The sequence below is a fragment of the Hipposideros armiger genome, unplaced genomic scaffold (assembly GCF_001890085.2).
Source record: "Hipposideros armiger isolate ML-2016 unplaced genomic scaffold, ASM189008v1 scaffold_46, whole genome shotgun sequence".
NCBI classification, from domain to species: Eukaryota; Metazoa; Chordata; class Mammalia; order Chiroptera; family Hipposideridae; genus Hipposideros; species Hipposideros armiger.
The window spans coordinates 4,325,720-4,337,133 of record NW_017731396.1 but is presented as its reverse complement, the minus strand read 5'-3'; the positions used below and the strand labels follow the sequence as shown (position 1 = coordinate 4,337,133).

Below are 11,414 nucleotides of genomic sequence, written 5' to 3'. Positions count from 1 at the left end.
AATTCCCCAATAAAAATCTTAAAAAAAAAAAGAAAAAAAGAAACTATCATGGGGGAGGACCGGTTAGCTCAGCTGGTTGGAGCGTCGTGCTGATAACACCAAGGTTGCTGGTTCGATCCCTGCATGGGCCACTGTGAGCTGCACCCTCCCTAAAGAGTTAACTATGCCATTGTAGCATGAAAGCAATGAACGCAATGTGTAACCAATGACCATGGCTGCTCCCCAATAAATTAAAAAAGAAAAAACAAAAAAAAACGATCACAGCTGATGGTGTCAGTGTCCCCCTGGAGACACACAATGCCCACTCACCCCATTTCTGGTGATGCCAGGTTAGATCCCTTGGTAATGGAGCAAAGTTTTAAATCTATAGAATAGAGAGAGTAAGCATTTTAGAAGGAAACACAGGAAAGGAAACTGTGGGAGGAGAAAATAATATGAAATGAAACCTAGAAGTGATAAAAGAAAAGATATTGAAATCTGATTATGTAAAAATCAAACTCTCCGCATGAAAAAAAAATAATCAAAAGAACAATGACTAATTATGGAAATACATGTAACATATGTCACATCCATAGGACAAACTCCCTTAATGTATAAAGAATACCCGTCGATCAGTAAGAAAAAGACTGCAACCCAAGAAAGAAATGGGCAAATAATGTAACAGATTGTTCATAAATGGCTCGTAAAGATAAGAAATGATGCTCTATTTCCTCATAAAGAAAATGCAAATTAGAAATATAATGATGGGGGCGGCCAGTTAGCTCAGGTGGTTGGAGCGCAGTGCTCATAACACCAAGGCTGCTGGTTCGATCCCCACATGGGCCACTGAGCTGCGCCCTCCACAACTAGATTGCAACAACTGCTTGACTTGGAGCTGATGGGTCCTGGAAAAACACACTGTTCCCCAATAAAAAAATAAAAAGAAAGAAAGAAAAATATAATGATATTACCACTTCTCACCTACTAGCAACAATCCAAGAGTTTAACAACTTCTGCCAAGGTATGGGGGAAATAGGTATTCTTGTACAATTTTAGCGGGTATATAAAATGTTAGTATCTCCATGGAGGGCAATTTGGCAATACCAAAAATTTACACAGATGTACCTTTTGTTCTAACAATTCAGTCTGTAGGAATTTACCTTACAGATACATTTATACAAATGCACAAAGATATATGTAGAAGAATATTCCTTGTTAATAGTAACAAAAGACAGAAAACTTAAATGCTCACTAACAGGGGACTGGTTTTAAAATAGAACCAATCCAGGGCCGGCTGAGCGGCGTGTTGGTTAGGAGTTGGCTTGGGACGCCAGCTCTGAGCAGCAGGGCCCTGGTTTGGATCCCACATACGAGGGCCCGTGATGCTCCGCCCTCTACAGCTGAGATGGTGAACAACAGCTTGACCTGGAGCTGGGCTGCCGTGAGTTGCCGATGACGGTGTAGGCTGCAGTGGGGCTGGCCGGCAGCGGGCATGAGCTTTCATGAGCTGCCGAGAGCCACCGTGAGCGGCTGTCCAATGGCTGGCAAGTGACTGCCTGACCCAGGAAGAGCGCAATGATAATACCAACATGGGCCAGTGAAGCGATGTTCTCCACAACTAGACTGAAGAACAAAAGGACAGCAACTTGTCTGTTCCCCTCCCCCAATTCCCCAATAAAATCTTAAAAAAAAAATATATATATATATATATATATAGATATAGATATAGATATAGATATATATAAAACCACTCCAGAGAATGCTCTGGAACCATTAAAATGAGTGCCATAGTTCTAAATGACCTTAGACAAGGAACTTAAGCTCTCTGTGCCTCAGTGTACTCATCTGCAAACTGTTGACAATAACAGTACTTAGGTACTGCTTAGGGCTGCTGGGAGGAGAGAATGAGCTCATATAAGGGAAGCACTTTTTAACAACACCCAGCACACAGGAAACTCTCAAGAGATATTAGCTGAATGACGTGGTGAGGGTGGTGGTGATGGTGGTGGTGGTGGTGTGGACAGTTCTAGTGTTTACTGTGAAGTGAAGACAGTCAGGTGCAGAGCACTGTGGATTACAGTATCAAAAGAACAGTGCGTGTCAGGCCTGCGTGTGATCACCCGTGTGCATGGTGCACTTGTACACGTGTGGAACGTCTGGTTAACAGGCACAAGATGCAGGCTGCCCGCGGTCTCTTTCTGGGCCGGGAGTCCAGGAGGAAGACTCAGTTTTCATCATGCGGCCTTTCGAAATCTGTACTATGTACAGATGACCTACTCCAAAAACAACGAATGATTTTTTTTTTGAAAGGAAGTGGAACGGGGTCAGAAGATGAGAGTAAAAGGAAGCTCTTCCTCTGGGTGGTCTGGCCAGTCCAGTGCAGTGCCTGGTGCTGAGCATTCGAGGCCCACCGTCATCGCTTGCAGGAAGGCCTAGGAAACCTTCTCTTCCAGGAGACAGAAAGTGAGGGTGGGCAGCCAACACCTGGAGCAAATGGGAGGTGATGGGCATGTGATGCCTCCCAGGTGGCAGCACAGCTTCGCCCCGGGTGGGGGGAAGGACACTTGCTCGGGCCGACTCCACTCTACCATGTCCCACCATAAGCTCCGGAAGGCAGCTCCATGCAGGAACGCACAGCCAGCGCCCTGGAGAGACGCCCCCAGCCAGCTTGCTGGCCTAGAAGCCCCATCGTGTCCTCTTAAAAATCACTGGCACCCCATCTTCCTGCAACTCCAGCAATCAGCCGGAGGAACGCTATGTGCCCTGAAGGCCACTAGGCAGTGCCAACAATGGGGACAGACACGGGGGCGCCAGGAACGGGACACCCTCTACCTCAGCGGGGAAGCCGAGTGTGCAGCACACAGCGTTCACACAGGGCTGAGATCACAGCTTAGCCGGGGCTCACCTTGGCAGCGTCCCCACCCCACCTTTTGTTCCCTCTTTTGTAAATAAAATCGGATCATTATTCAGGGCTCAGAACTACCACTTTACCAGCTTAAAATCCCCAACTCATCTTGGCAGTACTCACAGTCTCATGTATTTTAATCAGGCTCCCTCCACTACACAGAACATGAAATGACAAGTGGAAAATCATTCGAATGTCCTCTACCTGCAGGGAACTGAAGAGACCTCGAGGGTCCGAAACACATTGCAGTTCATATTCCTGCAGTAGAAGAACATTCTGTGAGGACAAGCATCAGGATGGGTCGTTCTGAGGCCAAGGCTGCTGGGGGCCGGGGCTGTGAGGCCTTGGTCTAGGCAGGGAGGTCAAGGCCAACCCATCTCCTTGGAAACTGGGTCCCCGGTTTGCCTGGTGATTTAGCAGGAAGAGCAAGGGTGGGACTCGCTTTGTGAAAGGTACTTGAAGCACAAGGGACCCTGAACCCCACAGGAAGCCCCGCTTGCAGGATCCAGGACTGCAGGATAACAAGGCAGTAACTTCATCTGTCTCAGGTCTTTATTCAGCTCAGGGACACGGACCACAGATTTCCACAGCAGGAAACATGGGGGTTGGATACTCAGGAGACACTCAGGCCTGAAAAGAACCTTAATTGGAGCTGGTCTCCAAAAGCCTGCCACCCAGTTCTTCACGTGGGAGAGGATATGAAAGTGGGTCACATTCTCCCAGCTGAACTTGTGTCCCTGTGGGCTCCAACCACACTTGAAGAAGTCCAGGGACACTGAGTGACCTGGTCTCCTCGCCAGGCCAGCCATTTCCTCCTGATCAGATGTGGAATGATTCCGGGGGGCCCCCAGACTGAGGGAGCAGCTGATTAGCTCCAGGAAGGCAGTGGCATGTCAGGGGCTGGGCGAAAGCAACATCACCCAGGAGAATACCACGCTGTCCTGGCACCCTCCTCTCACTCCAACTGTGGGCAGACGCCTCTGCCAGCCCTTGGCCCTCTCCACCCCAGTCCTGGCTGGAGGGAGAAAGGAAGAACGCTGCTTTCTCAAGAACTGCGGGGCCTCCCCAACCAGGCTCTTTGATGGGATCCCAAGGCCTGGGGCTGGGCAGGCGCAGGGAAGGAAGAAACTTTCCCCACCCCACTCTGCGTAGGTTGACTCCAAACGGGGGCTGGAGGACACGGGTGTCCACAGGCACCATTCCTTTTAGGAACCCCGTGGGCAGGCCGGACAGCATAGGGTAGCTTGCCCCACAGCCCGCTGGCCGCCATTTGACTGCTTTCCAGATTTGGCAGAGGGAGGCCTGTCAGGCAGGGACGGAGAATTCTGGAGAGACAAGGTCTGGCGGTCATTTCCTAAGAAAGGCACCGATTCGGTGGTGGCATCATTTCAAAAATCTCTGGAAAGAGACCACCGCCTCAACGCCCCATGGAGGCCGATGTGCACATCTGGAAATTACATCCTGACTCTCCCCCGAGAGTTCAAAACCCTCACCAACACGTTCATTCTTGATTCACACGACCACAACGAGATAATAAGCTTCTTGGCCCTAGACTGTAAGGGAAGAATTATTTTTACCCTGCCTACCACAGAATTCCCAGTGGCTCAGATTGTAATGAAAGCCCAGTAAATATTTATTAATTGAATTAATGAATCATTAGAAGGGAGGGAGGGAAGGGTGAATGGAAGACAGCCATCACTTCTTGGCATCTCCGTGTTCCTGGCTTCTATTATAAAGACATCGTCGCCAGGATTAGAACCCAGGCCATTTAACACCTTCTCTGCCCTGCTCTCACCAGTGGTCCTCAATTGTGATATGATGCACAGTACACACACCCACTTACGGAAGCTTCTACAGGGCAACACGGCCCTGAAGAATGCAGAAGCATTCCTGACCCTCAATCCTTAAGACACTTCAGAAGGAAAAATCAATGCTTTGGTCCAGCTATGCCCATCACGGAAAGACACCTTTCCCACTGTGGATGGTTGTTTTCCCCTTTTAACAAGGCTTCGGGGAGGATGGGGGCATAATAGGTGTTTAATAACCGAGTATAACAGCAGTTGGTGCTCGGTGCCCTTTCATAAAAGAAGTTCAAAGGCACTTTGACTCAAACACATAATGCCCCTGCGAGCTATGAAGGTACGGGTATCATTATCCCCATTTACAGTTGGGGAAAGTAAGGCAAAGGGAGGTTAATTAGCTTGCCCAAGGTCAGAAGAGACAGGGAAAGGGTGGAGGATTCAAACTCTGCAGCAGCCCGCGAGCTAGCTCGGGCCACCCTAACAAACCCACCCACGCCAGGCTCAATGAAGATCTTTCTTCTTCTCGATTATTTCTGCTGAGAAGCAGTATCTAATATTGTGCTTAGAGTTCACGCTCATAAGACATTCTTCTGGGTTTGAATCTGATCCTGTTCTCAACTAGCTTGACCTCAAACAAATTACTTAACCCTTCCAGGCCTCAGCTTCTGAATATATAACATGGTAATAATGGTGTGTATCTCAGAAACTATAGTAAGGAGTAAATGAGACGATGCATGTAAAATACCAATATCATTCATTTTCTCCTTTTCTAAATGAGCACATATCACTCTCATGAAAAAAAATTTTAAAAAAAACAACAATTACATGAGGAAAAGGTTGCACCCACCTTGGGTTTAGTTTTTACAAGGCTACAAATGACATACGACTAACAGGCGTTTTGGATTCTGCCAATGAAATGCCTCAGGACCCTGAATGTGACTTGCAACACAAAAGTCCTATTTGATTCCCACTTACTCCTGTTGGCCTCTCAAGGTGAAGAGCAAGTGGCATCTGTGGACTCTGACAAGGGGATGCCTGAGTGAGGGCTTGCAAAGCTAGCCGATGCACCCAGCTTCCAGAGGCCAACTCTGGATTCCTGGCAAGCTGAAGCACCGGGTTTGAAATGCCATTTCTCTGAGTGTTCTACTGAGCTTCCCAACTCCATTCAGCCCAGACCAAAGACAGCTCATGCTTTCTAGGTACCACCATGTTCCTGGTCAAGTGACCCAACAGGAGTTGTTCAGAGGTGACAGTGTAACTCAACCCTCTATAGAGGACTTGGTGAGACTCAGCAGGAGACTGGAAGAGAAGTCGGGTGGGGAAGGAAAGCTGCCCAGTCGATCCTGGTGGACCCCCAACAAAGACACTGGGACACATTTGTGTGGAGGTGTCCTTGGTGCACATATGAAGAACAGCAGCCAAACTCCAAGGTTACTTCAGAGTCACTGCCAAGATATGACGCTTTAGGTCATGCAGAGGGTGAGCAGAGAACATAGGACATGCCACTATTATAGGACAAGATGCTAAGATGGCAATGCTCATTCATTCAACTCAGGAAATGTTTACTGATTACCTACAGACTCTGGGGAAAAGAAGGCTCAGTGGAATAGGCAGGACACACAGACACATACTTGGACCTTCGCTAACCTAGGCCACATCTCCTGGGTATCAAGGCCAGAAAAATGAGGAACCTGATGGGAGTAAACTCAACACTGCTGGCTGGCCTCCTGGCCTCCAAAAGCCTTCCCAGGACAAGGAAAGCCCACTCACTGCTCCTAGCATCCTGCTCTTTCTCCTAGGATGGACCATCAGAAGAAGTTCCCATGGCATACCTTCCCACTGTGCAGAAAAGAACATCTGGGTCTCCATTCAAAGGCATCTCCTCAGAGCTAGCTAAAGTTATGACCCTCACCCGCATCCCAGTCACTCTCCATCTCACTGCCCTGCTTTCTTCTCCCTGTATCTCTTTTCACCATGCTAGGTTATTTTGTCCACTTGTTCACTTGTTTACTGCTTGTCTTGCCCACTAGAACATAAACTTCACTAGACCAAGTATCTTGGCTATATCCCAGCACCTACAACAGTGCCTGGCACATAGTAGGTGTTTATTAAGTCATTCAACTCAATAAATGTTTACTTAGTGCCTACAAAGTTTAGGCACTGAACTGTAACAGTAGACAAAACAAACAAACAAACAAAACCCCCCCACACAAAATCTCTGCCTTCAAAGAGCTTCAATTCTGTTGGGAGATAAGATAAATAATAGTAAAATAATAGCTGCTACCTCAACCAAGCAGGTACTCAGTGCTCCATGCTGTTCTAAGCATCTGATCGGTATTACTTAATTTAATCCTCCCAACAACCCCATGAAGGAAGTATTATTAATTTATAGGTGGGGAAACTGAGGCACAGAGAGGTTAAGTTACTTGCTGAAAGTCACACAGCTCATAATGGCAGAACCAAGATCCAAACCCAGATAGCCTTGGTACAAAGTCTGTGCTCTGATTAAGAGCTACACTTCATATTTGCTGAGTGTTGACTAACTCCTTGGTCAGCACTCTCAGCAGCTGCCCACTGTAGGCAGGGCTGGAGAGCGAGCAAACCCATCAAGGCAGGGCTGCCCTGCTCTCTGTGCTCAGTGAGATGGAGACTGCCGGGTTTACCGCTGTGCTGCACATCTGAAATGAACATGAGGCAGCATCCAAAAGGATGCATGGTCTGATGAAAACACAGGTACAGAGTCAGGATTCCTGGGTTCTAGTTTTTGGTCCTATGAAACACCCAGGCACATCAACTGACATATGATGAGTTTACTTTTTGTAAATGCTGTGAGAGATACAAAGATGAATCCAATAGAGATCCTGCTGAAATAGAGGTAGAAAGCGGCAGATGCCGTAAGAAAATGTACAAACTGCTATGGGATTTCAAGAGTTATTCAGCCTCTAGGGGCGACAGGTGCCCAACCATAAAAGAGGGGCTGGCCTACATAATCCCCAGAGTCCTCTAGTTCTGACGTGTTCTGATAGCACAGACTTGGAAGGCATTGAGATCAAGTTTTATTCTAGTTCATGGTTCAAGCTCATGGCCACTGAGTTGTAGTTCTCCCACATATCATGAGAACAATCCCAATTTCTTTGGGCAACATCTAAGAGCAGCGGAAGGGCAGGCAGGTGTGGGAACAAAGCCCAACGTGCTCTGCCCTCCTCCACCTCTCACCGGTTTTTAAACCCACAAACCCTCTTCCATCAAGGAGGAGGTGACCTTTCTGTGAGCATAACGTGGAGACAACTCCTTATGCACCTTGTTCATGTCTGTATCCCTAGAGTCTAGCACAGTGCCTGGCTCACAACAGGTGCCGAGTAAGGTTTGCTGAGCTAAACCTGAGCATGGTCAGGTCTAGAAGTTCTCTGCTAGACATATAAATCTCAGTCGGTGTTCCCTGAAGTTTTGTTTAGAGCTCTCTGCCTCTCCCAGGGGGAGCAGACAAGTTGCTTGCTATTCAAGACACTTCGCTTCCACTGTTACCACCCTGGTTCTCCAAGCCACCATCATCTCTTGCCTGGCAGTTTGTCTCTCAACTGGTACCCTTGCTTCTGTTTGAGTCTTACAATCCAGTCCCAATATAGAGGCCAGAACGATCTTTGAAAACTTATACCAGATCTTATCACTTCTCTGCTTAAAATCCTCCAATGGCTTCTAACTGCACTTGGAATCCAATCCAAACTGGTTCTTCCCATCTACATAGCACTTACCGCTATGGAAATTATTTTGTCTGCTTATTTGTTTACTCCCCCCTCTTTAGAATGTCCTGCTACAGGAGGGCAGGGGTGTGTCTATCTTCACCATTGTAGTGCCAGGGCTTGGAATGGTGCCTGCCACAGAGTAAGCACTCGCTATTGAATGGATGAATCTGCATCCCACAGAGGCAACTTGTATTTACAAGGACCACAAACTCCACCAGGAAACCATGAATGACACACTGGCATTTACTAGCTGGCACCTTTATTTACGATTCAGAGTCCTGCTTTAAATCAGAGGAAACTTGGTATCTCTGGACACTTTAATGGCCTAAGAGATCAGTATCACTTAGGGTCTAAAGCCAGGAACGAGAGCCCAACAGTTGTAACAGGGAGCTCAGAGCCAAGGCACTTGGAAACAGAACCTCAGGACAAACTCTGACTTGCCTCTGGGTCCCTGACCGACACACCCTGTGCCTCAATTTACCCAGCAGTCGGCCAGGCACACTTCCCTAAGTCCTGTGAGTGGCAGGAGACAAAATAATTAATAGCTATAGCATACTTAGATCCTCAGATAAGAGGTGCTGCAAGCCACACATCTCAATATTCATAAAACTCTTGATTTGCTGCCAACGCAGGCCTCCTCGGCCTTCCCAGGGGCTAACCTGACAGCAGGCACTGCTCGGACAAGTTCAGCACACAAGAGAGGGAGGCATGGGAGGCCTAACAGGTTGGGTTCCTAAAAGGAACCTGCTTGGTGTGGGGGTGATGAAAAGGCGGTGAGAAGTGCAGTGTGGGGCTCTAAGTGGTTAATTTTGCAGGCTCACATATACAGCCGGCCATACAGGTGAGACATGTGCCTACAGTGTGCACTTTACCTTCCAGGACCGCTCACCAGAAGAGGTGGAATGGGGAGAGGGCAGTTCAATCAAAGTACAGGCAGGAAGAGCTGCCCAGTGGCCAGACCTTGGAAGCCTTTAGTTTGGGGAAATACGGAGGTGCTCTATACACGGGGTCAGGATGCTGAGACTGAGGCTCAGGTGAGGGAAGAGACAAGAGGTCGCCGTGGGACCTGGAGTGCTGACAGACGATGACAACCACGCCGACGCGGTGAGATGAGCAACAGAGTGGGTGGCTCAGACACCTGTGGAAGCGACCCCCGGGAGAAGGTGAGGACGCCTGGAGGGTGATCTGCGGAGCGGGCGGCAGGAGGCAGCGGCGGCCCAGCCGGGCGAGGAGGCCTGGTCCAAACCCGGGCGCCGGGCCGGGGGCCCAGCTGGTGCGTCCGAACGGGGTCGGGGGCGCCCTCTGCGGCCCCTCCCCGGGAGACAAAGGGCCGGCGGCTCCCCCAAGCCCGAGCGCGGCGCGGGCCCGGGCGCTACAAGCGCGGGCTGGCGTCGGCGCTTACCTGGGCCGCCCGACCCGGCCTGGCCGGCGGGGGCTGCGGGTCCGTGCGCAGCACGCGGCGGCCTGTTCCGGGGCGCCCTCAGCCTGAGCAGCCGCGACGGCGGCGGCGGCGGCAGCAGCAACGGCAGCAGCAGCAGCAGGAACAGGAGCAGCAGCAGCAGAAGCAGCAGCAGCGGGAGCGGCCGCTTCAGCCTCCGCCTCCCGCTCCGTGAGTCACCGCGGCGGGGAGGGAGGGAGGCGCCAGGCCGCCGGAGGAGGGACCGGCGAAGGGGGCGGCATCTGGCTCCGAGCGGGTGGCGGAGGCGCGGCCAAGGCAACGCCCCGGGGATGGAGGGGCCGCTGAGGGCCGGGCGCCGGGGCGGGGCCTGCGGGTGGGGGCGGGACCCGCTCAGGTGGGCGTTCATTGGTTACATCGGTCAGTTGGGCGGGGCTTCCTGCTGTGGGGTGGGAGCGGCGGGGAGCTAGGGGACGCTCATTGGGCTCCTCGAGAAAGGGGCGTGGCCATGAACCCGGGGCGGAGCCACGAGATGGGCTAGTTGTTGAACAGGGTCGCCGGTAGCTGCGGAACCACACTCGGAGCAAAGGGGAGGGGCGGGGCCGGAGGTGGGCTGGGGAGGAGGGGCGGGGGCTCGAAGGAGGAGGTGGCCTGAGGGCGGAGCCCCAGCTAAGGATCGAGCTGGCGCTGAGGTAAAGCAACTTTGCCTGTCCCTCGCTGCTGCAGCACAGTGGTCCCGTAAAAATAATGGCCTCTCCCACACATGGGTCTGTGTTTAAAAATGGGAGCTGGTAGACCCGGCGGAATCCTTGGTGAGTCCGGTTTACCCAGGGCCCCTGAAAAATCTGAAATGGATGAGGTTGCTGGACATTTAGAGGCGTGGCCTCCCTGAGTCTTGGAGCCGGGAACACTGCTACCTTTGGAAGCAGTTAGGCCCGCTCTTGAAATGGGGGCCGTCTAACCTGGGATCCACGGAGCCCAGAGAGCCCCGGCATGGGCCTCCGTGGAACCGTTAAACTAGAATATAATGTGTATTGGTAGTGAGTGCATTTTGTTGGGGAAAGGGGTCCACAATTAAAATGTTTCTATAGAAAGTCTGATTCTATCTGTTATCAGGCTCTCTCTGGAGAGAGTACAGGGAGAAGCAGCCCTTTATAGGCAAAATGCCAATTGCTTTGAACACCCACCATCCCCTTTATTTTTATATTTTTTTAAAGATTTTATTGGGGAATTGGGGGAGGGGAACAGAAAAGTTGCTGTCCTTTTGCTCTTCAATCTAGTTGTGGAGGATGTTGCTTCACTGGCCCATGTTGGTATTATCATTGTGCTCTTCCTGGGTGAGGCAGATCTGTCGCTGGCCTCTGGACGGCCGCTCATGGCGGCTCTTGGCAGCTCACACTGGCTGCCAGCCACACACGGTGGCTTATGGAAGCCCACTGCAGCAGGGGCTGCAGCCTACGCCGTGGCCAGCAACTCAGGGCAGCCCAGCTCCAGGTTGAGCTGTTGTTCACCATCTTAGCTGTAGAGGGCAGTGTCGCTGGCCCTCATGTGGGATCCGAACCGGGGCTCTCTGGCGTCCCAAGCCAGTT

At 50.7% G+C, this 11,414-nt stretch overlaps 1 protein-coding gene across 2 annotated transcripts in view; it reads right to left on the bottom strand.

Annotated features, from left to right (window-relative positions):
• CTNNBIP1 (catenin beta interacting protein 1) overlaps positions 1 to 10,152 on the bottom strand; it is a 53,039-nt gene extending 42,887 nt beyond the window's left edge. Inside the window, exon 1 of one of the 2 annotated variants that reach the window (XR_002123682.1) lies at positions 9,832 to 10,152. The gene's annotated coding sequence lies outside the window, so the exon portion shown is untranslated. The remainder of the gene's footprint in view (positions 1 to 9,831) is intronic. The other variant, XM_019639823.1, reaches the window with a different exon arrangement.
• Between the last annotated feature and the right edge of the window lie 1,262 nt (positions 10,153 to 11,414).